A 26,390-nucleotide genomic window follows, 5' to 3' on the forward strand; every position below is an offset into this window, starting at 1 on the left:
TGACTCTTTTGTTTGGTCTTGGTACCCTTTTCCTCCTACTGGGTTCCTCATCTAGCCTTGATATGGGGGTTTGTGTCTGGTCCTATTTCATTTGTTATTCTGGGTTAGGCTGATATCCCTGGAAGACCTGCTCTTCTAAGGAAAACAAGAGTAGCAGTGGATCTGGAGGAGAGGGAAGGGGAGGGACTGGGAGGAGTGGAGTGGGGGGTGGGGGGGCTGCAGTCAGGTTGCATTGTATGAGAGAATAAAAGAAAAATAAAACAGCCAGGCAGTGGTGGCGCAAGCCTTTAATCCCAGCACTTGGGAGGCAGAGGCATGTGGATTTCTGAGTTCAAGGTCAGCCTGGTCTACAAAGTGAGTTCCAGGACAGCCAGGGCTATACAGAGAAACCCTGTCTCGAAAAACCAAAAAAAAAAAAAAAAAAAAGGAAAAATAAAACAAAAGAAATCTTGATGAAAGCTGTGTTAATTCTTGCACTTGTCCATGTGATGTTACAATTCTTCTCTCTAAAATGTTCCCATCCATTTTTAATATGCTAAGTAGGCAGAATAGCTCTTTTATCACAGTGTCATCAGAAGGGAGGGGTATATAAAAATAAGATGGAGGTTAACAGCAAAGATTAACGGCAACATTTGGCATTTAGCACTAAGACTATAGAGGTAGCTAGCGTCATTCAGGCAGGTTTTTCTGATATGATAAAGATGCACACTTTAAAAATCACTTCGGCAGAATGTCTCCTTCGAATCCCTCAATTATGAAGGTGATAGGATAAACACACATCTTCCTTCTTGGGGAACTATCAACAGTGGCTTTTGGTGAGAATGCTGAAGATTTTTTGCCTTGAAATTCCCAATTTCAATGCTCCCCAAACTAAGAAAGATCGTCTATGAGGTAATTATAAGAAATGAAGTGCTGAAGAGATACCATTTCATCATACAAGTAAATGTTGACCAGACCTGGCTATTGAATAACAGCTTTAATTATTAGAAGAACAGAAATAATAGACTATACAGTAGAGATAGAGATTTACTTGAAAGGTTTGCAGACGTGATACAGAAAATGGAGGCTGCTTTTGCCTAATACTCCTGCATCATTAGACTACCTGATGAGTGGTCCTCTCATTTTCAGAGAAGGGCTTCTCCCAGTATTAGTCCTTCCTAGAAATGTCCTTACAGACCAACCCAGAGGCATGCCTCTTAGTTGATTCTAGATCCCATTTTCTTGGCCATCAAGTTTAGCCATCACTATCTCGAAGTGGTTGTTTGTCCTGAGTGGTTTCTCAGAAGAAGAGCCAGTTGCTAATGGAAAGATAGCTTATTTGATGATGCTGACAGCCATAACTTGGCCACACAAAAAGACTACTTTTTTTTCTTTTGATAGATTCCCTACTTTAGTTTTAAGTTAAACTACATGTTTTGGGTTCATAGATTTGTATATGTGCATCCATGTTACTGTCCTCTGTTTATACAAGTGCTTCAGTGAAGCTTCTAACCTGTGTTCATCTATAGCTTAGACTGATAACCGGACACCCAATAATGTTTAAAACATAAATAATTATGTAGGGTTAAATTGAGTTGAGCTCATTTATTTCAAATATTAATTAATTAATTAATACTTATACTCAAGTTGTCACAAATAACAGGATTTTGGCTTTTTAAAATAATGATTGAAGAGTATCCTGTGTTGTACATACACCAAAATTTTTAACAGACTCATCAGTTAATAAACAATTAAATTGTTTTCCTTTTTGGCTACTACAAAAATTGCTGAGATGAGCAAAGCTCATGTTGCTTTTACACCCTGGTTCCATTTTTTTCTAGTAATTCACATAATAGGAAACTTGTGAGATCATTTTACATTAAAAATTCACTCCTGTCTGGGTTGAGACCATGCCTCATTTGGTAAAGATGCCTGGGACAAAGCAAAAGAACCTGAGTCTGAATGCACAGAAGCCATGTCAAAGGCTGGACACAGTGATCAATCCATGTAACCCTAGCTGTGGTGAGGGGTGACAGTGGCCAGTAGATCCCTGGCTACATTGTGCAGCACATCTGCTAAACCAATGGGTTTCAGGTTCACTGAGAAACTCCATCTCAAACACATGAATAAATAAAGGTGGAGAGTCCCTATGGAAGGGTACCTTATACCAAACTCTTCCCTCCGCAGACATGTGCACATGCACAGAACTACACTTACAAATATATGCATCCCACCATACACATACACAGTAAAATTTACCATGTTAATTAGATAAAATCATGGATTTCCTCATGATATCTTAATACACAAGTGTACATTGATCATATTCACTCCTATTAGCCTCTTTTTGGTCTATTGGTCTCTTTCTGTTTTTAATGTTTTTAGCAAACTGTTATGTTAGCTTCCATGGCAACACTTATTTGTATTACCAACAGCATACAACATTTCCATTTTCTCCACATCCCCAAAGACCTTCATAGCATGAGTCTTCTTGATGCCAGTCACTCCTACTTGACTGAGTCATTGTGGTCTTAATTCTATTCCTAGATGGTTAGTGTTATCGAGTTTTGTTTGTTACTAGACATTTGCATGCCTTCTTTTGACAATTGTTTATTAAGATCTATTGCCCAGTTTTTAATTGGACCATTTTTGTTTTGATACTAAGTCTGGGGAATTTCTCATATATTCTTTATATCAAGGCTGCTTCAGACACACATACAACATATGTATGTTACATATGTCCCTATATATAAAGAAATTTATATACTATAAAAAAGATTTTTTAAAGGACTTTAGTTCTTCACCTTTTGTGATATGTTGTATTGCACTGACTATATTTCCTCTTTCTTAGGAGTTCTGTATTAAAACAAAGTTTCTCATGTACATTTAATATCTCTGTTTTACATTATCTCCTTTTTATAAATGAATGCTGGACATGTGACAGAGGGAAAGAAAGCATGGGTTTTTAACAACTACTCTGCAAAAAAAATCACAATTGTTTTACATATATTATCTTATTGAAATTCTTACAACACTCCAACACAGATTTATTAATATTTCCAGAAGAAATAGAATTTGAACACATGGTCTATGCAATCTCAAAGCTCCCAATGTGCTTTAAACACAAGCAATGTGTCTCTGCAATAAGTGGAATTAATACAAATCTCTTACCTTTATTAGCTTTAAAGTAGCTCAGAAAACAGTATATTGAGATCAGCAGAGAAGTTAAGCACATAGCGGTTTAAATCTCGAGAGGAGAGCACAGTGGAAGAGATATTATGTTGCCAATTTCATCAAAGTAAAAAACATGAATTATTCAGTATGGCTCTAGATACTGATCAAGTTAAATGAATAAATGCTAACTTGCCACACTGTAAAGATGATGAGATTCATAATTTCTTCAATAAGTCATTAATTATACTTCTTACAATCTTCATTTTTCTTAGGCTTAGCCTAGTCTATAAGGTTTTGTTGCCCTTTCATGAGTAATGGAATTCCTTTATTTTAAAACTCTATTAAAATTATCATTTATAACATTGCAATAACTGTTCAATGGTGAAGTGATTCCATAAAGCCCTTCAGGATAATAGCTAAAGAGTAAAACTAAGTTCTTGATAGTCCTATAATTTTCATCAAGCTCACTAATAGTATATTTTATAATATTTCTTATCATCTGCCTTGACCATTTTCTCACTAGACTGAAAATTCATCATGTTAAGCTATAATGGATATCATATTGTGTTATATTTCATTCTTTTATATTATGTGCTTAACATCAATCAGTATTTCAATAGTTGACTACTCAGAAATATCTCATATTTTTTTAAAATTTATGATTGTAATCCTTCCTTCTGTTTTTCCATAAGAGCCCCCAAGCTCTATCCACCGTTGGCTATGGGTGTCTGCTTCTGTCTGACTTAGACCTAGACCTCCCTGCACATATGTAGCAGATGTGCAGCTCAGTCTTCATGTGGGTCCTGAACAACTGGGGCTGAATATGTCACCTCTCTGTGGGATATGGTCTTCTAGCTGGGCTGCCTTGTCTACCCTTAATGGGAGAGGATGTGCCTAGCCTTGCAGAGACTTGATGTACCAGGATGGGGGATGCCCAAAGGGGCTCTCACCCACTCAGAAGAGAAGGGGATTGGAGATGTGGGAAAGTATTTGAAGAAAGGGTGATGGGGGGGCAGGAAAGTGAATGGGATGTAAAGTGAATTAGTAAAATATTAAAAAAAATGAAAAATTTAAAAAATATGTGATGTCAGTAAAAAGCTCACTGGTTTAGCAGTTGCTTAAGGAAATGATTGATTTAATTGCTGTGTGTAAATGCATTATTTTCAAGAAGAAGGGTTAGTTTACTGGAATCCACTTTGGTTTTCATTCAGACTCAGGTCTCAAGGAGGATATATATATGAATTATCGCTGAGCATTGCATGCTGTTAATCTGAATTCTGCAGTTGCATGCAGGCTTGCAGTGAGGATCCAGACTCTTTTGTACCTTTTTTGGCCCTGTGTTTTCCAGGCTCTTGTTTTGATTTATTTTACAATAGCAGGATATGCTGGGAATTGCCATGATTAGAAGGGAAAGGGAGGCAAATAGCCTCTGTTGTATTTGATTTCCTTTAAAATCTACTTGCCTGTGAAAGACCTTAAATATTTTTACTAATAATTAATGCTTGTAAATCAAGAGGCTCCTTCTGGTATCTATAAGATAAAGCAGAACTCTTTCAAAAATGGCTGGGTAATGCTCTTTAACCCTTCACCAGGATATATTTCATAGATACTGGAACTGCCAAAGAGGATGTCTGCCACAGAATGGAAGGAAATGTCCTCTTCAGAAGTGAGACAAGGAGTCTGAACTGTTTGCTACATGTTCTTCAGAGTCTTATAGCCATTTTCCCCAAAAGTATTGAGTCTTGGGAGGCAAGAACGATGAATACCATATGGAACATATTGATTTTAAAATCATGCAGCTGTTTAAAGTTTGATTTATAATTACTTACTAAGACAAATGTATAGTTTTAATCTCAGCATAAGAATAAAATACTAATTTACGGTTTTCAGTCTATCAGTCTTAAACATTAACCTACACTTTCAACAGTGTGTGGATCATGGTTATTGGAGATATTTTTGTTTATGTCTTTGTACATAGAAATTGATTAAATCAATTGCTCTCAACTATTCCAAAGGCTCCTGGCACTTGTGAACGATAATCAGAGGGATTATGGTGGCTGATATGTAAGGTCTAAGAGATTATTGGTGATATATCAAGATAGATTTGGGATTTGGGGGCTTTCTAAATTGGAAATAGTAATGAAAATAAAAGAAACAACTGTGTCACTGAAGGCAATGTTGAGACTTATATGTCAAAATAATCACATACATAACTTATCTCTCTACAACTTTGTTCCACTCCAAGAAAAACCCACACAGCTCCTTCATCATTACATCAAGCTACTGTGATGCAAGTCTGTCTGTCTGTCTGTCTGTCTGTTCTGATGTCTAGATACATGGTCTTGCCATATATCCTAGGTTGTTCTCTGACGTTTGATCCTTCTGCCCATGCCTTGGCTGTTACTGCATGTGTGCCTCACCATGCCAACCTCTGTATGAATTATTGAGCAGTTAATAAAGAATAAAGAAATTTTCAGTTGAACAGGAAGTCCTTAAAACCAGTGAGGAAATGGTTGGTTACTGACATGATCTTTGTGCCCCTATTGTGCCAATGGCTATGTCTTTGCAGGGCCAGCCTTTAGTGTGGCTCGAAGAGTTCACAGATGACTAAGGCGTGTCGTTCATTTTATCCTCTGTACTTTCTAGCATTATAAAAGCAAGTTGTTGAGGATGAAGCTTCCAGGTGAACACCAGCTTGATTTTTATGACTCAGCGATGTGGTAGCTTCAGCAACAAGGTCTTACTGTCAAATTCTAGAGGGCAACTGATAGTGTTGGCAGTAATCTGCATCATTGTTATTTTGCTGTAGCTATGATAAGATGCTCTTGACAAAAGCAACTCTTAGAAGAATTTACTTGGGGATTATGGGTTCAGAGAATTAAAGGCTAGAAACTATTCCTGGTACTAAGGCCAGGCCTGTGACTGGAGCCATCATGAAGCCAACAGTTGAGTGAGAAGAAGATAGTAGACTAGTAATAAGTGGGTGATATCTCATAAAATAAGTACAAGGGAAGAAAAACAGTACTGTTTACGGAGGACTGGGGATATGAAGTGGGAGAGCAGAGAAACCTCCTTATAGAGCAACATGTTGAAATGAGCCCTTGATAAGGAGGATATAGTCGTATAGAGCTGAGCAACAACTTAGTTGAGCAGAAAAACATTACATGCATAAAAGCATGTAGGATTGAGGAAAGAGATATGGGGTACAAAAGAAGACCAAGAAAACATAATACAGAGTAAAATTAAAACAGTGGGTAGGGCCCAGGCAGACAGTATAAAAAGTGGGTTTTACATTACATTCTACAGCAAATCATTAAGGGTTTTAAGCAAGAGGATCAAGTGATCTGAGATATGGTTTTAAGTGGTTTTTCTCTTCCTGTTGTATAGAAAGAGGGTTCCATGGAGACCAGAATAAAACTTGAAAAAATAGCAGGAGTCTTGTAGCTGTTGAGAAGTTGACCAAAGAAGGTCCTGTGACCTTGTTCGTTGAGATGTTCACTCTTCTGTGTCATATGATTTCAGTAAAACTAAAAAACAATACGTTTTAGTCGGCACCACTGACCATGGACTTCTGTGTCTTGGATAGATTTTATTCTTAAAGGTCAAATTAATGAACTTGTCAAAAGGAAGTATATACGTGACACCTCGGTACTCGAGAAGCAGAAAATTGGAAGTTTACAGCCATGATTGGTAACATAGTAAGTTTTAGGCTAGCCTGGTCTACATAATACCTTGTCTCAAAAACTAAAATATTTTAAAAGATGATGTATATAGTGAATAGCATTCAGAGAGAAGGCTGGTGTCACAAGTGTTCGCATATCACCATGTTGTCAGGTGTCTCCTTCCTGCTAACTCACCAGTATACTTATCTACTTGTTCAGTACTGAATCAGATGGGTCTCTCTCACACTGGTTAGTGTTTTGTCCCTGCTGCTGGCTGCTGTTACTTAACCAGTCACATAAAAATATTCAGAAAGGGTATTTTCTATTCTTTTCTTTCAGACCTGGTAATTGTATATAAGTAATATACCAATAGGGGTGTCATGATGAGGTTTTCATACTTGCATATGGTGCACCGAATTGTTTACTCGCTCGCTCTATTCCTCTCCCCCTTTTTCTACTTCCTGCTGTATCCCTGGAACTGCCCATTTAAGTCTCATGCCCCGCCTTCCTTTATGTATCTTCTCCATTTTGTGAAATGCACATTTTTGTTCCATGCATAGCATTATAGCTTTTGTCACCTGTGACTACATCCCATAGTTACATTTGATAGCTCAACCTGACCCTCGAATTTCCATTTCCTATTATGATTTTCAACATCCTGTATCAAAACTATCAGACGATTTCCTTTCAGTAGTAGATTGAGAATGTCCAGACTTTGGAGGGAAATCTCATAACTAAACAACTCCAATCTGTTACACCTATAGACAAATAAACTAACTCATCATACCTAGGATTTTTCTCTCACTTTATAATAATGTCTGTAACTGACATGAGAATAATCTCTTATGTGACTGAAAAAACAAAACCCTCCAACTATAAGTTCATTTAAAAACTAAGAATCTACATATAATCTAATATTGCTTAAAATTTGTTTATAATCAATATACTCCTCCCCATTTATCTTTAAATTCACAGCATCTTTTTATATTAACAGTCATGGCATGGATATATGCATAAGCATATACATTCCTAAATACAAATTGTTCAGTCCACATAATGTTACTTATATGTATTTTGGGGCCTTACCACTTGGCATGTAATAACCAATTGAATGGCATGCTCAATATTTCCCATTTCACTGTACATGCTGAGAAAAAAAAAACAAATTAAAAACAAAATTTCTTTGGGGAAGACTCTTAGGAAATGCAAACACTTTCAGAATAAGTCTATGTCTGCTTTAACCAGGATTCTTAGGATGTGATGTAGTATTTGATTTCAGTGGAAGCTTATACAGCTGTTTGGATGAATGGACAAAATCACTCTTTGTTCTTGTAGGGAGGACATTGTCTTCGATGCATACTGAGGCACCTCAGGGTTTGCTTAGCATAGATTGGAATTCAACTTGTTTTCTCATTCATATTATGATATCCAAAATGTTAATAATTGTCATTTTTGCCAACTGTGTATATCTGAAAACAACAACAACCAAAACCATCGAGCTAGGTGATTTTATGAATGCAGCTAACTTATTTTTTAAAGTGCATCTTTTTATCGTAATATCATGTAAAATCAAGATTATCTTATTTCTATCACTCTGCCTCTTCCTGAATCAGAATCCATGTGTCTAAGCCTGCACTGCTCAGGACAGCAGTCTCTCTCTCTCTCTCTCTCTCTCTCTCTCTCTCTCTCTCTCTCTCTCTCTCTCTCTCTCTCTCTCTCTCCCCCTCCCTCTCTCTCTCCCTCCCTCTCAGGAGTCCATTCATCTTCCCATGGAACTTCTGAGCTAACCTTGGTGGTACTTCAGGAACATGTTTTAAAGTCATTTTGATTATACTTTTGAAACGTTGATTATAGGAAAATTTCACTCTCACCTTTTACTTTAAAATGTTTTTTGAAGTTTTTAAATGGCATATCAATGATGATATGGAACTATTTGACAATTTTTTTTCTTCCAGCAGATGTCAAATCAAGCTCATTTTCCTTCACAGAGATTAAAAACATATTTTACGTGAGCATCAAAGTGCACTTTGCACATGTGTTACCGAATGTCACTGTTCATTTCATTGGGGGACTGAGCTATCATGGATTGAATCCCTCTGATCCATTTCATGGTTCAAGGTTGTTGGGAATTTTCATTTTAAATTCCTCCTACTCGTGAGCTTTTGCTCCAAGCTTGTATCCTCATATCAGTACTTCTAACTGAAGCTATAATTTTAAGTATACATACTTACAAACATTAAACAGTGGGGGATACCTTTCTCTCTGATGTCAGAGTCTCTAGACTTCTATCTTCAGATGGGCTTCAGTTAATATAGGTAAGCATGCTTTCATGGTCACACAGGCTCTGCACATGTGTGATAGGAAATGGAACACATTTGTGGGAGACAATCATTAGAGGTTTGGAGTGTATTTAGTAACTAGTGAAATAGAAATTCCAATGTTTAAGAAAACCAGCTAGTTTGTGGGGAAATAGACTGGTGAGCCATCACTGAGTGAAGGCCCCACCCTAAGTCCGGAATTGCTGTTGGTGGTGTTTGTGATTCAGGTGGTGTATAAGTGAGCTTTCCTTTGATAAGAAGCACAGTAACACTTGGTTCTCCCCCAGCTGTAGATTACCATATGTCTCCATTTCTTAGCATAGGTGGATATTTTTAAGAATAATTGAGGGGGGAAAAGAAGAAGACAAATGGTGCTTCCATTTCAAGAGACCTTATCGTTATTGAAGTTAGCAAGCATACTGTGCACAGAACTGCCATTGCTAACTATTTCTGTATAGAGTCAGATTTACTTGGACTGAGAGGGCTGATCAAGTACATAAGAAATTTCAAGGAAATCCATGAATGCAGGCTGTTCATCTTTTAATGTAAAAGAGCGCTGGGTAGTTCTCAATATCCAGGAGAGCACAGAAAGGTGTTCAAATCAGGAGGCAGGCAAATTAATATAAGCACTTGTATAGGAAGAGAAACAGCAAATACTCAGAGTAAATGGCCTATGGGGGGAAGAGAGTACAAGTAGAGGTAAATATTCTTCTGGAGCGTATAAAATTTTGATTAAATAATATGCAGATATTTTTGTGACAAAAAGAGAACTAGCCCTTTGAAGCTGATATTTTTGGAAGGTATGGGCATGGAGACTTCTGCCCAAATTACCAGGAGTTGTATCAGGAATATATGATCAGGTACCACAGAAAATATAAAACAAGTCTTTTAAAAGAAGATTGGCATTGCAGTAAGTAAGGCTCATAATACAGATGCTAAAGAATATGAAGGGGGAAGAGAAATGGGATGAGAAACTTTGGGAGGGAGGACCAAGAAGGGTGGACAATAACAATAAAAACATTCTAAACCAGAAAAAAACCAATATGAAGAAATTAAGAAAATGGTTAAAATATAAAAAGAGTGTAAGGAGAGCAGATCACAGTAGTCATAAATATTTTAGTGCCACTACTCTATGTATAGTATCCATAAAATTTAGGTGATTTAATCTCCATAAAATGCCCATAGAATGCCTGACAATTATCATCTGTATTTGGATAAGCAAATCAAGTCATAGAGAGTTCCTATAGACACATATGGTATCAGGATTTAAAGCACATGCCTTAAAGAGGTACCCATTTCACCATTCTGTTATGCTACCTGCCCAGGCTATAGAGAGAGGGATATTCAGTAGAGCATGACTATGACAGATCTACTTATAGGCAGGAATGGGATTATACAGATGTTGAAGAATCAGCATCAGAAGGAGTACAGGAGCAAAGGGCTAGGGACAACTCATTGTGTGACTTAGAAGGGTTTAAGTAGACAGGTTCCCCCTTGGTCTGGGAAGAAATGCCTTCCTATTTAGACACCTAGAGAAACAGAAGAGGAGCTTCCAGAGAATGGTGTGACTCAGAGTAATCACCAGAGTATATGCTGGGAGTCTGCTAAGGCGGAAATAAGTAATTACCAAACAGCAGTTGGTGGCTGACACAGGATGACACTTAGAGTAGGGGCTGCCAGCTTCTCAGCTCAGCTTGGAGTCTGGGAGCACAGGCTGAGCAGACAATGCTGAGATAGAAGCGGGGCTGTTGATTGCTTAGCCAAGGCAACTGGATGCTCTCAGGGGCTTGTCCTCTATCTCTGTAATCGAAAAAGGTAAGACTGGCAGAAAGTTGCAGTAAAATTGGTCCGTGTAATTTTTATTAGCTTATGATTAAAGAGAAGCATTTTAAGATCTTATCTGAAAGATTATAAAATTTTCGAGTTTAAGCACACTCCATATCTTCAATTTTCCCCCATTCCTTCCACTGAAATATATTTCATTTTATAGGAATTCAATAATCCCTGTGACTTTATTGTTATCAAAGGGATTAAAAGGGACTTCGGAAGTTGGTAGAGATGGCAGAGGTATCTATCAGAAGAAACTTTTCATGCTGTTTTTAAAGTTAACTCTTTCCAGGGAGAATGAAGCTGCTGAAATATCTTCCAAGCTTTTCAGTCATCATTCTACACAGTCAAGGTAGACATTTTGGCAGAAATGCAGCTGGGACTTTACTGATTGTAGGCATGTATTTCAGTGTGAATTCTTGCCAAATACAAATACAACAATGGGTCCTGATGATACAACATATAAATCTCCATGAGCACCATACATTTAAGGAGGATGCCCCCATTGCCTCTTCCCCTTAGGAGAGGAAGAACTATGGTTAGACTATGAGATAAGAGCACAGATGCCCAGTCTATTTAGTATTCGTGATCCTCCATAATAGGAGATCCATAAAATGGAGTGAAAAGGTCACCTCAGCTTTTCATTCAGTCTGCTAGTGAGATCAATATGTTAGTAGTCATTATATAAACAAGTAAACACACCTCCTCAGTTGCATCTTGTTTTTTATAGACAGGTGAATCACATGCTCCCAAATACGGCAAATTCTTATTCTGAGCAGTACTGCACAGGGCTCCCGCCCTAATCTTATGGTCTGACGAATATTATAATGCTGCCTGTGCCCAAAGCCCGAGTCTCTAGGTAGCTGCAGCATGACATTTTCCAGACACAGTGCTGGGAATGTTTAATTGACCTCATTATTCTGGGATTCTTAAAGGCTTCCACAGTGATGCCCATTCACAAACAGTGAATGCTCTCTTGTGCAAGGCTAAGTCCAATTATGCTCTTGCATAGCATCAGGTGACTTAGCAACACCTACAGCAACCTCTGTGCATTCCAATGACTGCATTTCTGAATCTATTGTGACTCAGAGCTTCTAGAGGTCCATAGGGTTTTGGGTAGAAGAGACTAAACTTTGTTTCACTTATAGAATACATTTGCTTAAATTTTGTTTTTGCTTTTTTTCATGTTTTTGGTTGGGATTTTGATTTTGGTGTGGGTGACTTGCTCTCTCTCTCTCTTAAAACAAAGTTCTAAAAGTACACTAATGCTATAAGACAACCACACACATACACACATATAATATATATTAAAAATCCACAGATGATCAAAATGAGTGCAAATAATTGATTTTAAGGAAATTAGCACTTCATCAATCGAAGTGCAGAAAATTCACAGTTGTAGGCTCACCTTAGCCTCTTCTGAACTAAACCACTGAAAAGAACTCTACGTTCATGACTGGAGTGTGAAAGAGCAGACATAAGAATTAAGTTTCACAGATCAGTGCTCTACCATAATTCTCAAACCTAGTGGCTTTTAAAGGGCAACGATTTATATCCCATTTTTACAATTCATTGCATCAGATCAGGTCGGTCCCTTTGGATCATTGGCATCATGCAACATCAGTTTAACTGCATCCAGCTGGCTGTTGACTTGAACTGAAGTATTCAAGTATGCTATACTTACATTTATTTACATGTACCTCAGTGTACCTCTCTATGATCACTGTATTTTTTTTTTCTGTAACAGTCACTGTTCTCTAGAAGAATACATCTATTAAGGTGAGGTATATGGGTATATGTGTTGGTGTGTATAGTGGCAAGTCCAAAGTCTTCATCATGAAGTGGATATGACAGTTTAAGTCACATGACTATGTGCAGACAGAATTCAGTGTTCCTCTGAGACTTCAGGTTATTTTTTTTTAATAAGGCCTCAATTATTTAGTGTAGAACAGTCACATGATGGAATTTAGTCTGTGGTTACTTAAGCCTACTCATGTAATCTTAATTCTATCTAAAGGATATGATCACTGCAACATCCAGATTTATTTAACCAAATGTATGTATGCTTTGTCATACACAGATTGACATACATAATTAACTATGACATGCTCATGTGGGTTCTCTTATCTAGCTGTTCAGTCAAAGCTTCTGTACAGGGCAACCACTGGTTTACTAGGGAGAAGAAATACCTGGCAAGGTTGTGCCCGAGGTTTCAGGATGCCATTATTGCAATGTCTACAGGTCAGAAGAAGTCATGCTTGACTGTTGACAGTTGTAGACCAGAAACCATCACACTCCTCCCTCTGGTCACAGTGTTCCTCTCCCTAGCGTGCTATCAGGTTGTAGCTATAAACTCATGTTCAACATTTATAAAACAGTAGAATTTGCTATGGTTTTTCCAAAAGTCTTCAATGAGATTTCCCTCTTCCCACCTCATCTTCCACACATCCATCTGGAAAAATATGTCCATGTGTGCAATAGTGACATCAACTTTATAATGGCAAGAAAGAGCTTTCTGGTTGGATTCAAGACCCACTCCATAGGAGATAAAGCATGCCTAGTTCAGTAAATCTGTCTTAGAATCTGTGAGCAGGGATCTCAGAGATTCCTACTACTTTTTTTTCTTTTTTTTCCATATTTTTTTATTGGGTATTTATTTCAATTACATTTCCAATGCTATCCCAAAAGTCCCCCACACGCTCCCCCACCCACTCCCACTTCTTGGCCCTGGTGTTCCCCTGTACTGAGGCATATAAAGTTTGCACGACCAATGGACCTCTCTTTCCACTGATGGCTGACTAGGCCATCTTCTGATTCATATGCAGCTAGAGACACGAGCTCCAGGGGGGTATTGGTTAGTTCGTATTGTTGTTTCACCTATAGGATTGCAGATCCCTTCAGCTCCTTGAGTACTTTCCCTAGCATTAGCCCAGAAATTTACAATACCCAAGATATAAGATACAATTTGCTAAACGCATGAAACTCAAAAAGAATGAAGAATGAAGACCAAAGTGTGGACACTTTGCCCCTTCTTATAATTGGGAACAAAACACCCATGGAAGGAGTTACAGAGACAAAGTTTGGAGCTGAGACGAAAAGATGGACCATCTAGAAACTGCCATATCCGGGGATCCATCCCATAATCAGCTTCCAAACGCTGATACCATTGCATACTCTAGCAAGATTTTGCTAAAAGGACCCAGATATAGCTGTCTCTTGTGAGACTATGCCAGGGCCTAGCAAACACAGAAGTGGATGCTCACAGTCAGCTATTGGATGGATCACAGGGCCCCCAACGGAGGAGCTATTTTTTTTTTTCTAAATGGACAAGATATCAACCAGCTCTCTAAATTCCTATTTCTATACTCATAGATTAGTGCCTCTCTCAGACATCCTCAGAATTATCCAAATATTTCTACACCTTGTCAAATTTCTACCAAGTTTTATTTCTTTGTGCTGTGGATATGAATTAATGAACCCCCCACACACAAATGGTCAAAGCACAGCAAATTAAGTGCGAAGTATGCAATGTGCTCTGCCACAAATGGGCAATCTGTGTCATCTTTCCTGAGACTCAATTGCCATAGTGGAAGAGGAGGCAAAAAGCTTGTAAGAGCTGGAGGTGGGAAAGAACCAGAAGGAAACAGTATTTTGTGGCCATGACAAGGCTCCTGCACTGGCACACTCACAGCAGCTGTGCTTGGCTGCACAAAACCTGCACAAGATCAAACCTATAACATTCCAGCATAGATGAGGGAGGGGCTCATAGGCCCTTTTTCCCAGCTGAGTTGCTATTTAATGTTAATGACTTCTGCTGGGAGGTAAATCAGTTGTTTTGTTTTAAGGATGTGGCTCATGGTAGATCCATTGACCAAGCTTCAAAAGATGGCCCAATAACTATCTGGATAGCAGAAATTGGACTCAGTGGGTTGTAAAAAAATAATAAAAGATAACACAAAGTTGGAAAGTTGTAGGAGTGAGTCTTAAAGGATTTATTGGGGAAAAGTGGGGGTTATTTTTAAAAAATATTATATGAATAGATGAAATTTTCAATGAATTTAAAAATATAGAGATTTTTTTTTCTATTTTAGTCTGACAGTTATGATGCTATTGTGGAACATCTTTAAGATGTTTAGACACTCTTCTAAGTTAATGGAGCTTTCAAAGTTTTAATGAGGTTATTCCACATTATACCACATCTTATGGTTTTAGAGTGACCTCTAGGTCATATTTTACTTTTAGAATAGTAAGAATGACAAGAGGTAGTCACTATTGAGGATGTCTTATGGCAGCCTTTCATAGAGAATAGTACTATTGTTAAACTGGTATAAATTTATTGCCTTCTACCTTTTATTAGTGATATTATTCAAATCGCTTCTCGGCCTTTTGGTTAAGATCAAGTGTAGTGATATTATTCAAAATAAGTGGCTATATTTTGGAGCTTCTGATTTGTTGCTCATAAAATAGCAACTATAGCATAACAATATTGGCTATGAGGTGTTGAAAGTTGTATGGATCAAATGGCTATGATGTATTAATGGTGCATATGACAGACTGGCAGTTTTCAGCTAGTCACTGAAAGTATCAATGTTGTCTCCTCATGTCAGGGCCAGACCATAACCAGAAATTTGTGCTTACTGAAGTCAAGATTATTTAAGGTAAAATGTTAAATCCTTAAAAAGGATAGAAGAGATTAACTATTGGCCAATAACGCTTTTGTACTTGGTACAAGATCATGGATCACAGTGATACAAAGAACACACAGTAATGAAGAAGATTGGAATCCCAGAGCACTTCCAGATACTCTGTGCTTCAAAGAAACAATCAAGAAACCCCTGAAAGTCGAAATCAGATGCAGAAGCTTGGAGAGTCCTTCATCTGAAATCAAGATCTGGGCAAGAAATCCAAGCAATTAAGATTTATATCCTAGTAATATATTTGAAGAAGTGGCTATGTGGCCTAAAAGGAAGAGAGAAAATTGATAGCTTGCAAAGATTTCCAAGTTATCCTCTAAAACCTGTTACAAACAAGAGTGGAAATTGGTCTTAATCTGTGACCAGACTTTGAGCATGGGTTGGAAAAGTCATCTTGGCTAAACTAGGAGTTGGTAGAATGTCACATGGCTCTTGATGTCAATTATAGCTTTTGTTTTCATAGGATAATTATCTTCTCAGTTATTTTCAGTCTCCTCTTCATTTTGTGGGGTACATGTTTTCTTGGCAGCTAAACTGTCTGCAGCATTGTTGATTCCTTATACTCTTTATTCAGGTTAGTCATCCTCCCAGAGCATGTTCCTACCTAGCAGGTAATTGGAATCCCTGATATTCCTGTCTGCATCTCATTTACACACTGAGAATTCTTCTGAATCTCTCTTAAAACCTTACCTTTCCTCACACTCATTATTATTCTACTCTGAAGGCTAACACCATGATTATTTTTCATTGCTCGCTTCTGAATAGAATAAAATAGAGTTACTTAAAGCCATGTTTAGGGAAAAGTATAGGTTCCTGATCAAAAAGAAGGCAAAGAAAAAGGAAAAGGGTCGATGCATGTATACATAGATGCATACATTCATGCAATTCTTAGTAGGGAAGCTAGTTTCTTTTCTTGTGGTATAATTTCATTAAACATTCAGGTAGCTTCTATAAAACTGCATTTAGAAATTAATCTTATTGCTGGGACTATGTTTTTAATTTTATTTCTTTAGGAATTTTGTCTCCTTTTATGTCTTTTCTGAAAGCTCTCCGAGTTGGAGATTTATCAGCTCACAGCTATTTCAACCCTTCATCAAATTTCTACCGGCTTTCCATTGGTGCACCAACGTTCTAGTCATGACCTGGTTAGTGAACGCAAGCAACGTTGACTTGACAATCTGTAGCATGTAAAATATAAGGTGTGATTTTAGTATCATTGGAGTTATTTCACGATTACCCAGTTTCTTCTTAGACCCAACATTTGAGGAAGTGGAAGCCGATGGTCTTTTCTGGTATTGCAATTACTATTGTGGCATGAGCTGAAAACCAGCTCTGTACCCTCTGTTCTGGTGCTATTTTATGTCCTAGGCCAGGAGTCAGAAAATGTTCCCTGTGAAGGGCCTGATAGTACCTGTCCCCAGCTTTGTAGGCCAGGCATCTCAGTCACAAATAATAAACTGCCATGAAGTCCAGTAACAGCAAGTTCTGATGATATAAAGCTTCGGATCCTGAGCCTAGACTGACGAACTGAACAACTCCATCTGATCCAAAGTTTGGCTTCTCTAAGTTTCAATTACCAGAGCCAACTGGTCTGAAATATTAAATACAAATTACAGAAATAAGTGTGTATACGTTTTAAATAATTTTGATCACTGCATTTTGTTATATTCGTTCTACTTGGTTACTTTTGTCATTGATATCTATCATATCCAATGAAGAAATTAAGTTTTATGATAGAGTTGTTCAAATAGAAAAAAATGTTTCTCTATACCACTTGATACTATCTGTAGTTTGACGTATCTACCAGTAGTCTAGTCAAAATGCATGTCCTCTACACCAAAAGCAGGGCTATGCCACTCTTTGGTTACAAAAGAGACAATGCCTACAAACACCTTTATATGCTATAGTCTCTTCAGTACAAAATTTAGACATAGACAGTGAGAAATGTAGTTGCTAAAATGTTTGGAGTCTGTGTTATTTTTTTCAGTCCCCTTCCCCAAAGCACCCACTTTGTACCAGGGCTCTCTGCTTCCTAATATCATTTGTCTTTATATAGTCTTATCCTAGGAGAGGTGTCAGCAAACTGCCACCACAGGCTAAACCCTGCACTTTTGTTTCTTCTCATGACACGCAGACATTCTAAATGTACTTTCTGTCCCCTGTTAGCACATGCAACAGAACAAACCCTCTGTAGGGAGCGTACTTCCCTCTTGCACTGGTGCTGCCCATTAGGAATTATCATCTCTTTTTGCATGTCTTGACTTCACAATGAAAAAGTGTCATCTGCTTTGAGATGACTGCTAAGGCTAATGGAGCCTTCTGTGACTGCAGACCTGTGAAGCTAACAGGGGCTGGTCAGATTAGCAGAGTCGAGAGCTTGTCCTCATTAGCTCCGTGCTTCTGCCCGTCCACTCCAGGAAAATAGTGCCGGCTGGATAAATTTCTCCTGTGAAATGAAGAAATTCAGCCAGCAGCAGCTGTCCCACTTATAATGACCTCTGTGTCACGCAACACATACTTCTGCCTGCTGCTGATGTAACTGAGTCACTACTAGAAGGCTTTTGTTTGAAATTATTGTACATAGTATTAATAATCAGATGGCTCAGCAGTGGCTATAAGGAAGGATTGACAAAGTATCACTGCCTATAAAACTGAATAAAACAATATCCTTGAGGACAAAAAAAAATCTCAATTTTTTTACATTAGTTAGCTGTACCATGTTTTAGAAAGCAATCAGTCTGCATCACAATATTTAAGCAGACTGTACTATTTCAAGTTTTACAATATATGATGCCAAATGAGAACAGTATATGGATGCAACCATATGGCAACATTTTTGTCATGTCAAATCTGCTTTATTATGCAAATAAAGTTTCAGGGAAAAATATGATTTGGGGGGGGGTTGTTGACTCCTTGGTAGTTTGGTATTTCCCATTCAAATAATTTATTAATATTTAATCATAATTAATAAATGTCTATCAGCTCACAACATAGCAACTGAGTGCCCGTGTAGTAATGAATAGAATTTCTATAACTGAACACACTCAGAATCATGAATTTAACACTCTACATCTAACACTATCCCAGCCTGCTGGGTCTTTGACCTTAAGGGTAAGGATCTAGTACTCTGTCAATTGATCCATGTTTTCTACTTAAACGCTTGTTGTAGTTAAAATATGAAATACAATTGCTGAGGCAGACACAGTACGTAAAGGCACTTGCTATTCAAGCCTCATGACTTACATTTGGACCGCAAAACCCATGATGGAAGGGGAGAATCCACTCCCAACCGTTGCCTTCATGTTACCATATATGTGCTGCAACACCTAAGCACATGCATGCACATACAACATAAGCGACATCAAGGTAGGGAAGGAAATCTCTCCCTGCAGAGCCTGACATAAATTGAATGATATAGAAAGAAACTTTAGATATTATTACTAAAAAACGCTACATAGGCTAAAACAAAAACAAAATGTATAAATGGATGCAACATACTTTTCAACAAAACATAAATATCTCAACTAAGGGAATGAAAACATATAGTAAGTAGATGCTATGTACAAGACTATATGCCTTGCCAGAGGACTACCTAGCTCTCACAGTGTGTCTTTGCTTGGTATCTCTCACATGCAAAGCGTTGTAACCTGGAAAAAATCATATCCTAGTCAACAACAAAAGCGACTGTGCTGTACTGACATTAGTACGTAATTAATCAGTTCTCAATTATCTTATCTCCACTGTGGAAATACGTTGTGGGACACGGTGCTCTCGATTATGTCTGGCTCTGTGGTAAGCACTGTATGTGTTTCACTTCATTGAGACTTCATAGCTGCTTCCTGACTGGAAATTATTGCCTGACTCTCGTCTCTGTGGGAATCCACGACTAATAACTCGTCTTTGAAGAGATATGTAACAGTACGTTGGAGATAAGTCTAAGTAATACCAAGTTTTTTGGGAAGACAAGGTGAATTCTCCTGTGTCGTACCCTTAGGAAGAAGAACACTAACCTTATTTCCATTAGTTCTTTTTGAAAAGCTGCTCCTAGATGTTTGTCTAAAAGCACTCTATTCGCTAGACTTCCTTTATTATATTTCTGCGGAGGTCACAGTGCAGTTGGCCCAGAACCTGGAAGCCGATTTCTCTGAAGTTTTAAGTCTGACAATGATACACACATGAACTAAAGATTTTGCTTTCATCAGCTTGATTTATAGGATTTAAACCAATTAGCTGTAGGAAAAAGGATCAGCATCTTGAAATGATGTATGTATCTCCATCCTAAACAAGAAAATATGAGTTTATTGTAACCAGTCCTATGGAAGGGCTGTGTTAGTTCCGTTCCTGTGCAGGAGCTGAGCTGCTGAAGCTGAGCGGGGCTTCTGACCAGCTTGGGCTTGCCGTCTCTGGGTTGCAGACCCTCTTCTAGTATAAACAGTCAGTGCTTACCATCTGTCGAACTTGATCTTAGTTTATAGTTGACATTTTCTATGTACATACCTCTATTATTTTTAGCCTGAATCCTTGATGCCTTCTGGTATTCTGTAATATCCACTTAGAGTCACCATTTTTTTCCATTTGATCTCAATATCGACATCTTATGTGAACACTATTCTAGTTCTCCACTGCATTACTCAATATCTAACACAGGCATTTAATAAATAATTCTTGAGTAGATAAGTATGTCAGCACTTTAATCTTAGATGCAGTATTTGGTTCATGAGCACTTCTACTTACAAATAAGAATTGAAGGAAAATTGCATTATACCATAGTATTAAATAATTGTTACTAGCCTGAATTAGAATGAAGAAGCACCCAAGAGGAAAGGAAACCATAGACACTGCAATTTAAAAATTGAATTTATTTCTTTCACTGGATATTGCTTTCCTCTTCTAGCTTTCTATTCTTTTTCAATGCTGACATGGTACATAAAGTTTCTCATAGTTCTATTGTGTGAAATTGTTTCATTATATTATCTCTTTTAGTTTCCTTCATTTTCCTAGATGCAGGTTTAAAATGAGTCTTTATAAAAAACATTATGAACCTTAGAAAAACCGAGTGAAAATCATCTGGATATGCATTGGATAGCTAAATTGAAGCCTGCCAGGTTGAATTGGCTTTCTTCTCCTGAAGGAGCAGCATATCGGATATCCCCACTGTCTGTCTGTGTTTCAGCAAGAGCTTAATAAGATGTCCCATGTTGAATATGTAGCTACTCTGCAAGTGGTTACAACAGACATTGCTCTTGTAAAGATCCTCGGTTCACTTCCCAGCTTTCGCATGGTACCTCAGAGCTACTTAGCTCCAGGGGACTTAATGCTTGCTGTCTTCTGGTTTCAGTCGGCTCCTGCATTCAGGTAGCACTTTAGTCGTATTCAATCACATACACATACATGTAAAATAAAGACTCTCTTTGAAAGATGCAAAGAAATGAGAGTATGATGAATGGCTGTTCACGCCTGTTCACGGGTGGTTAGTAATAATGAACTAAAGGTTTTGCTCTGTGCTACTGTGTTTGTCAATTATTACATAGAAAACATTAACCACATGAGAATCAAATTCGCAGATTGCACAAAGATGGGAGGAACAGTTGATATAATGAATAACAAAATGAGTGTCTAGAAAACCCTTGGCAGCCTGGAGGTGGAGTGTGACTATAATAATGGGAAAAAACTTTAAAAGAAAAATTTTCAAAATGTGAAGAACTCATTCATGTTCAAAGAGTAGACAGGGAAGAGTAAGAACTATGTAAACAGTAATTGGAGGTGCGGGTGGCTGTAAAATAAACATAAAACAGGGATGGAGAGATGACTCAGTGCCAGGGGTCCTGAGCTTAATTTCCAGCAACCACATGGTGGCTCATAACCATCTGTAATGGGATTTGATGCCCACTTCTGGTGTGTCTGATGACAGCTACAGTGTATGCATATACCTAAAATAGATAAATAAACCTTTAAAAATAAATAAATAAACATAAAATAATACTGTGACATCATACCTCAGGAGAAAATATCTATTCATGTTTGAGTTTCATAATTGGAAATAATACCCCAAGTTAATTAGTTAATTGATTAATCAAAATTTAAACACATTATAACAATATTGCCAAAACGGTATTAACTGAACTCTAAAGCTGTTTGGTTCTTCATACCTAGGACTATGATTGCAATCTAAGCAGCCAAGTAACTCACAAAAGAATACAAATTATTCATGTACCCCTTGGTTGCCACCCAAAGTTGAGGTTGGACTCTTGTTTTTGAAGACAGCACATATTTAAGACAAAGGACTCATGATTTGAGCTGGATCTGACCCGAAGTCTTCTCTCCTACAGTCTAGATTCCATGGTTTCAGAAGTACTATGCAAACTGTCAAAGCGGGAAAAAAATCAAAAAGTCCTACCGGTATGGAACACCTATGAACCATCACAATCACATAATTACCATCACGATGAGATATGCATAAAGGTACAGAAAGGGGCTGATGGCAATCAACAGCCATCTAATCAGATTTAAGGGTTACTTAACAGAAAGGATACCATGCCTGGTACTGAAATCCTAGCCAGGTTCCAGGAAATAATATGCCAGTGCACATTGCTAGCCCAGAATAATTTCTTACGACATTCTAATCTCATCCTTATACCCACAGATAAATGTAGCTATCACCCCTCAGCAAGGAAGCCTCTCTTTACAGCAATTGAAGACAATCATGAAAACTACAACTGGCCATAATCCAGAGATCAATGAATTATGGTGACGCCCTCTCTGATTGATTCTATAGGGTAACTTCTATATCTTTGGCTCAGCAAAGATCATGGAAGAAGGGGCAGAAAGAGTGTAAGAGCCAGAATACCAGGAAGTGAGCTGTGAAATGGTCTCTGGTAGCAATCGCTGCATTGCTAGGAATTGAGACGGGGACAATATCAATGCACATGTTAACATGAAATGGGAGGAGCTTCATGTGACCCTACCTTAGATAAAGAACTACAGACAGCTAGTGACTGATGGAAGAATCAAACTGAAAATGAAAACAAAATAAAATTTAAAATGTTTTAAAGAGCCAAACATTTTTTGAGGTAGTAAACTGTATCTACAAATTACAATTACTATGAAAGTCTACAACCTCAATAAAAATCACCTTCTGTGGTGTGTTGCGGGTGATCCATTTATAGTGTTTTCAAAATTTGAATTATGGGCAAAAGTTTCAAAATTGGCAGATGTTCGTTCCATTACAGTCTTTCATTGAACTTGTAGTGTTGTATAGAAACTAACTATGGAGGCCTCATGGTTCAGTTTTTTGTTCCTTTTAGCCAACTTTGCATAGTTACTCCATATCCTTTGAGCCTGCCAGGATCTGAGTACTTTGTACCTGAATGGAAAATATATGGGGAAGGGGAGTAGATGAAATAGATCAGTAGTTTAGCGCACTTATTGCTCTTGCCGAGGTCCCAGGTTCAGATCCTAGCATCCACATCCGGGGCTCACAACTTCTAACTTCAGTTCTAGGTTATCTGGTGTCCTCTTACAAACTCTGTCAGCACATGGTGCTAGCACATCTCACCCCCGCATGAAACAAAGCATTTAGACATTATGTGATTGGCCTCAGAAACTAAAGCCAGATGGATAGAATAGCACAGTTGCATTATATATTAGAGTAAATTTTTCATGGTGACTTGGGAGGTTTCTGTGTTTTGCCTGTGGCAAGCAGGACCTACTATTGAGGCAATAGTTGAGGGTAGTAAACTGTATTTCAGAAGCCGATGGAATATAAACTTTTGAATCTGTGTCCATTTTCTTGTCTGCTGTACTTAGACCATAAGTCAGTGCCTCTCGCAGTATATACATCCATTAAATATACTCTGATTTTATGACTGATGATACTCAAATACGTAATGGATGATGGTCTGCTCCATAGCGCCATAGTGAAAATTTATTAGCTACTTAGGTAGAGACTGATGGGATAAGGTAAATATTGAATTCGTTGCGAGTAAAAGTCACTTCCAACCCTGAAAGGAAAATTTTAGCAAGTGATAAAGAATGAAAATGTATTAAATCAAATTATAAATAGAGCAAGTCAAGTAAGTGTGTGTGTGTGTGTGTGTGTGTGTGTGAGAGAGAGAGAGAGAGAGAGAGAGAGAGATTAAAAACTGAAATGTAAAACATATGTCCACATCTTTGTGAAATGGATATGAACATGGACATCGATTCTTAGATCTTAAAGCTGAATAGCCAATTGCTGAAGCTACATTTTTCTAATGTTTAGTTATATCTTTTATTCATACAGGCTTCTATGGTTTTTAAGTTTTCAGCTGTATTGTGCCAACTAAAAAGTAATTAATCATTTCTTTACAATGAAAAAATATCTTATCCTCTGCTCTCTGCAACATAACATCAAATCCTTGTTACCTTGAGGTCTGGCGTGATTTGTTATTCTATCCTTCAAGGAAACTCGTGGCAACAAATCAAACCATCGGGAACTGATTTCAATTTCGTTGTTTGGGGTAACACCTGACGTTTGAAAAATCGTCTTAAGCAGAACATAGACAATACTATTCAGAACCCAAAATGTGACAGAGAAACACAGCTAAGTTTTTAGTTTTTAAGTGCTTATAAAAATTGTATGTACTTTTTAATCATGGCATTCTAACTCTTTGAATGTTCTAAAAATTAGGAGAGAAATTTCCTTATAACATTGAAGCAGAGAAAAATCTTAGCCTTGAGCCGGAGTGCCAGGTATGAATGTGTTCAAACACAGTCCTGAGAAGTGCATTCTAACCACGAAAAAACAATAACATCAATGTTTTGAAGTCTTGCAGGTTTTTTGAAGCAGATATGGAAATTGATTGGGTTATTTTTTTTTTTTTTGCTAAATTTTATTTAAAAGGGATAAAATGTTCTTGTGAGTATCCATTTTCAGGACCAAGAAGAACAGAAGTATCTAATTGTGAACAAGCGGCTGCTTATTGGCGGGATTAGACCTGTGAAGTAATGTTCTTCATGAGACTATCAACAGTGTAGAAACTCATATCCAGAAAGGGTATCATATGCGCTTAGAATCCTATGTCATCATTTTGATAATGTGTTGACTGTGCATAGCCTTCCTCTCTGAGGAATGCTTAGCAATTTATAGGTTTGTTTTAATTAGTTTTCAAGACTTTCTCATAGGTCAACATTAATAAAACCTTAGCCCTAGTTTTAGATTTACTCTTTGGTAAAACAGTGTTGCAAACACTTTCATTAAGTGTCTTCTACTAGTTACAAATCCCCCTCCTAGCATAGCACCTTATTTCTCCTCCTTGGATTTAAAGGCAAAAAGATCTATAGATCTTCTTAGTATGAAAGTGTGGGGAGTTCAGTAGACCCTACAGACTCATTGTCTAGTTTCAACAGCCTAATTCTGCCTCCTTCTGTGTCCCTCTACCCCACACACGTGTCCCTCCATTAGGATTCAAGTAAAGTCAGCATAATAATTCCTTCATATGAACTTCAGAGTATGTCTAAAAGCAGATTTTTAATTAAGTTATTATTAAAATGATTATAAACTTATCTCATTTCTTGATTTCTTAACATCAATTTTTCTCTTCTTTATGAAATAATGTTTGCTTTTAAACAAGGTTAACAGGTTAAACCATCTGCCTTTTCATTCTCTTTGAGACCATTAAGTTCCCACTTATGTACAATCTCTGGAAATGTTTGGTTGAAAATATCTGGGTCATATATTCTTAGAACTTTTCATTAATAAGACCTTGCTGATTGCTCCATGGGCATCTGCCTGAGTTTTCCAGTGTTTCTCATTCCAATCAAAGCTTAATCATGTTTTAAAAAATGAGAACAGCTCATTGTCCGTTTGCTTTATTGTAATAAAATTTAAAAATAGATATGTACATACATATACTTAAGGTACACCTCACAGTGATTTAGTATATGTATACATTATATAATAGTTATTACGGTATAATTAGCCAACATTTCTATCTCCATGTGATTCCTTTTCATTGTGTGTATGTATGTGCAGGCATGTGTGCACGCATGCATGTACATGTGTAAACTCTTGTGTATTGGTAATGTGGGGACAGTTGACACTGCTCTAAGCAAATTTCAAGGAAATAATTTGGTACAATTAACTATATTATATGTTGTCCCTATAACTTATTGATCTTAAAACAAAAATGTAGTGCTCTTGGATGAGACTTACCTATCTCATCCTTACTATAACCTAAGGAACCACCATTATGCTACTTGATTCTACAGCTTGTCTTTCCATGTAGAAACATGACTTTATAACATTTGGTCATTCCACTCAGCTGAGTGTCCCCCTGGGACATCAATGGAAAAATTTGTTTCTCTTTCCTGGCTGAATAAAATAGCAATGTACAGGCATACTATAATTTCTCTATCTATTTACCTGAATGTGGACCTTAGATCATTTCCATGCCATGGGCATTGTGATTAACACTACAGTAATTTCGAGGTGAAAGATACTGCCTTTCATGGAGTTTATTCAAGGGATGAAGGGTTTTCCTTTTTTTTTTCCCATATCTTCAATGTTTATTGCAGCTATCCTAATACATATGAGGTACTGCCTGTTAATGTCTAGTTATCTGCTGTTTAGAGAGATTGACTACTTTCTCATGTATGTAATTGTTATTGGTATGCCTTTTTTAGAGAAGCATTTAGGCTATTACCCATTTTTAAATTTTATTTGTGAATGTATATATATGTATATATGTGTATATGTATAT

The 26,390-nt window shown here is 37.4% G+C and overlaps 1 protein-coding gene and 2 pseudogenes across 2 annotated transcripts in view; all 3 read left to right on the forward strand.

The window, feature by feature from the left end:
• Positions 1 to 22,405, forward strand: part of LOC110308424 — a 97,185-nt pseudogene extending 74,780 nt beyond the window's left edge.
• The window catches only part of Pde4d (phosphodiesterase 4D), a 1,431,689-nt gene that overhangs the window by 505,828 nt on the left and 899,471 nt on the right, over positions 1 to 26,390 (forward strand). The gene's annotated exons all lie outside the window — the stretch shown is intronic.
• LOC115029171 lies at positions 15,331 to 15,470 on the forward strand (annotated as a pseudogene).

This window comes from Mus caroli, chromosome 13, assembly GCF_900094665.2.
Source record: "Mus caroli chromosome 13, CAROLI_EIJ_v1.1, whole genome shotgun sequence".
Classification (NCBI taxonomy): domain Eukaryota; kingdom Metazoa; phylum Chordata; class Mammalia; order Rodentia; family Muridae; genus Mus; species Mus caroli.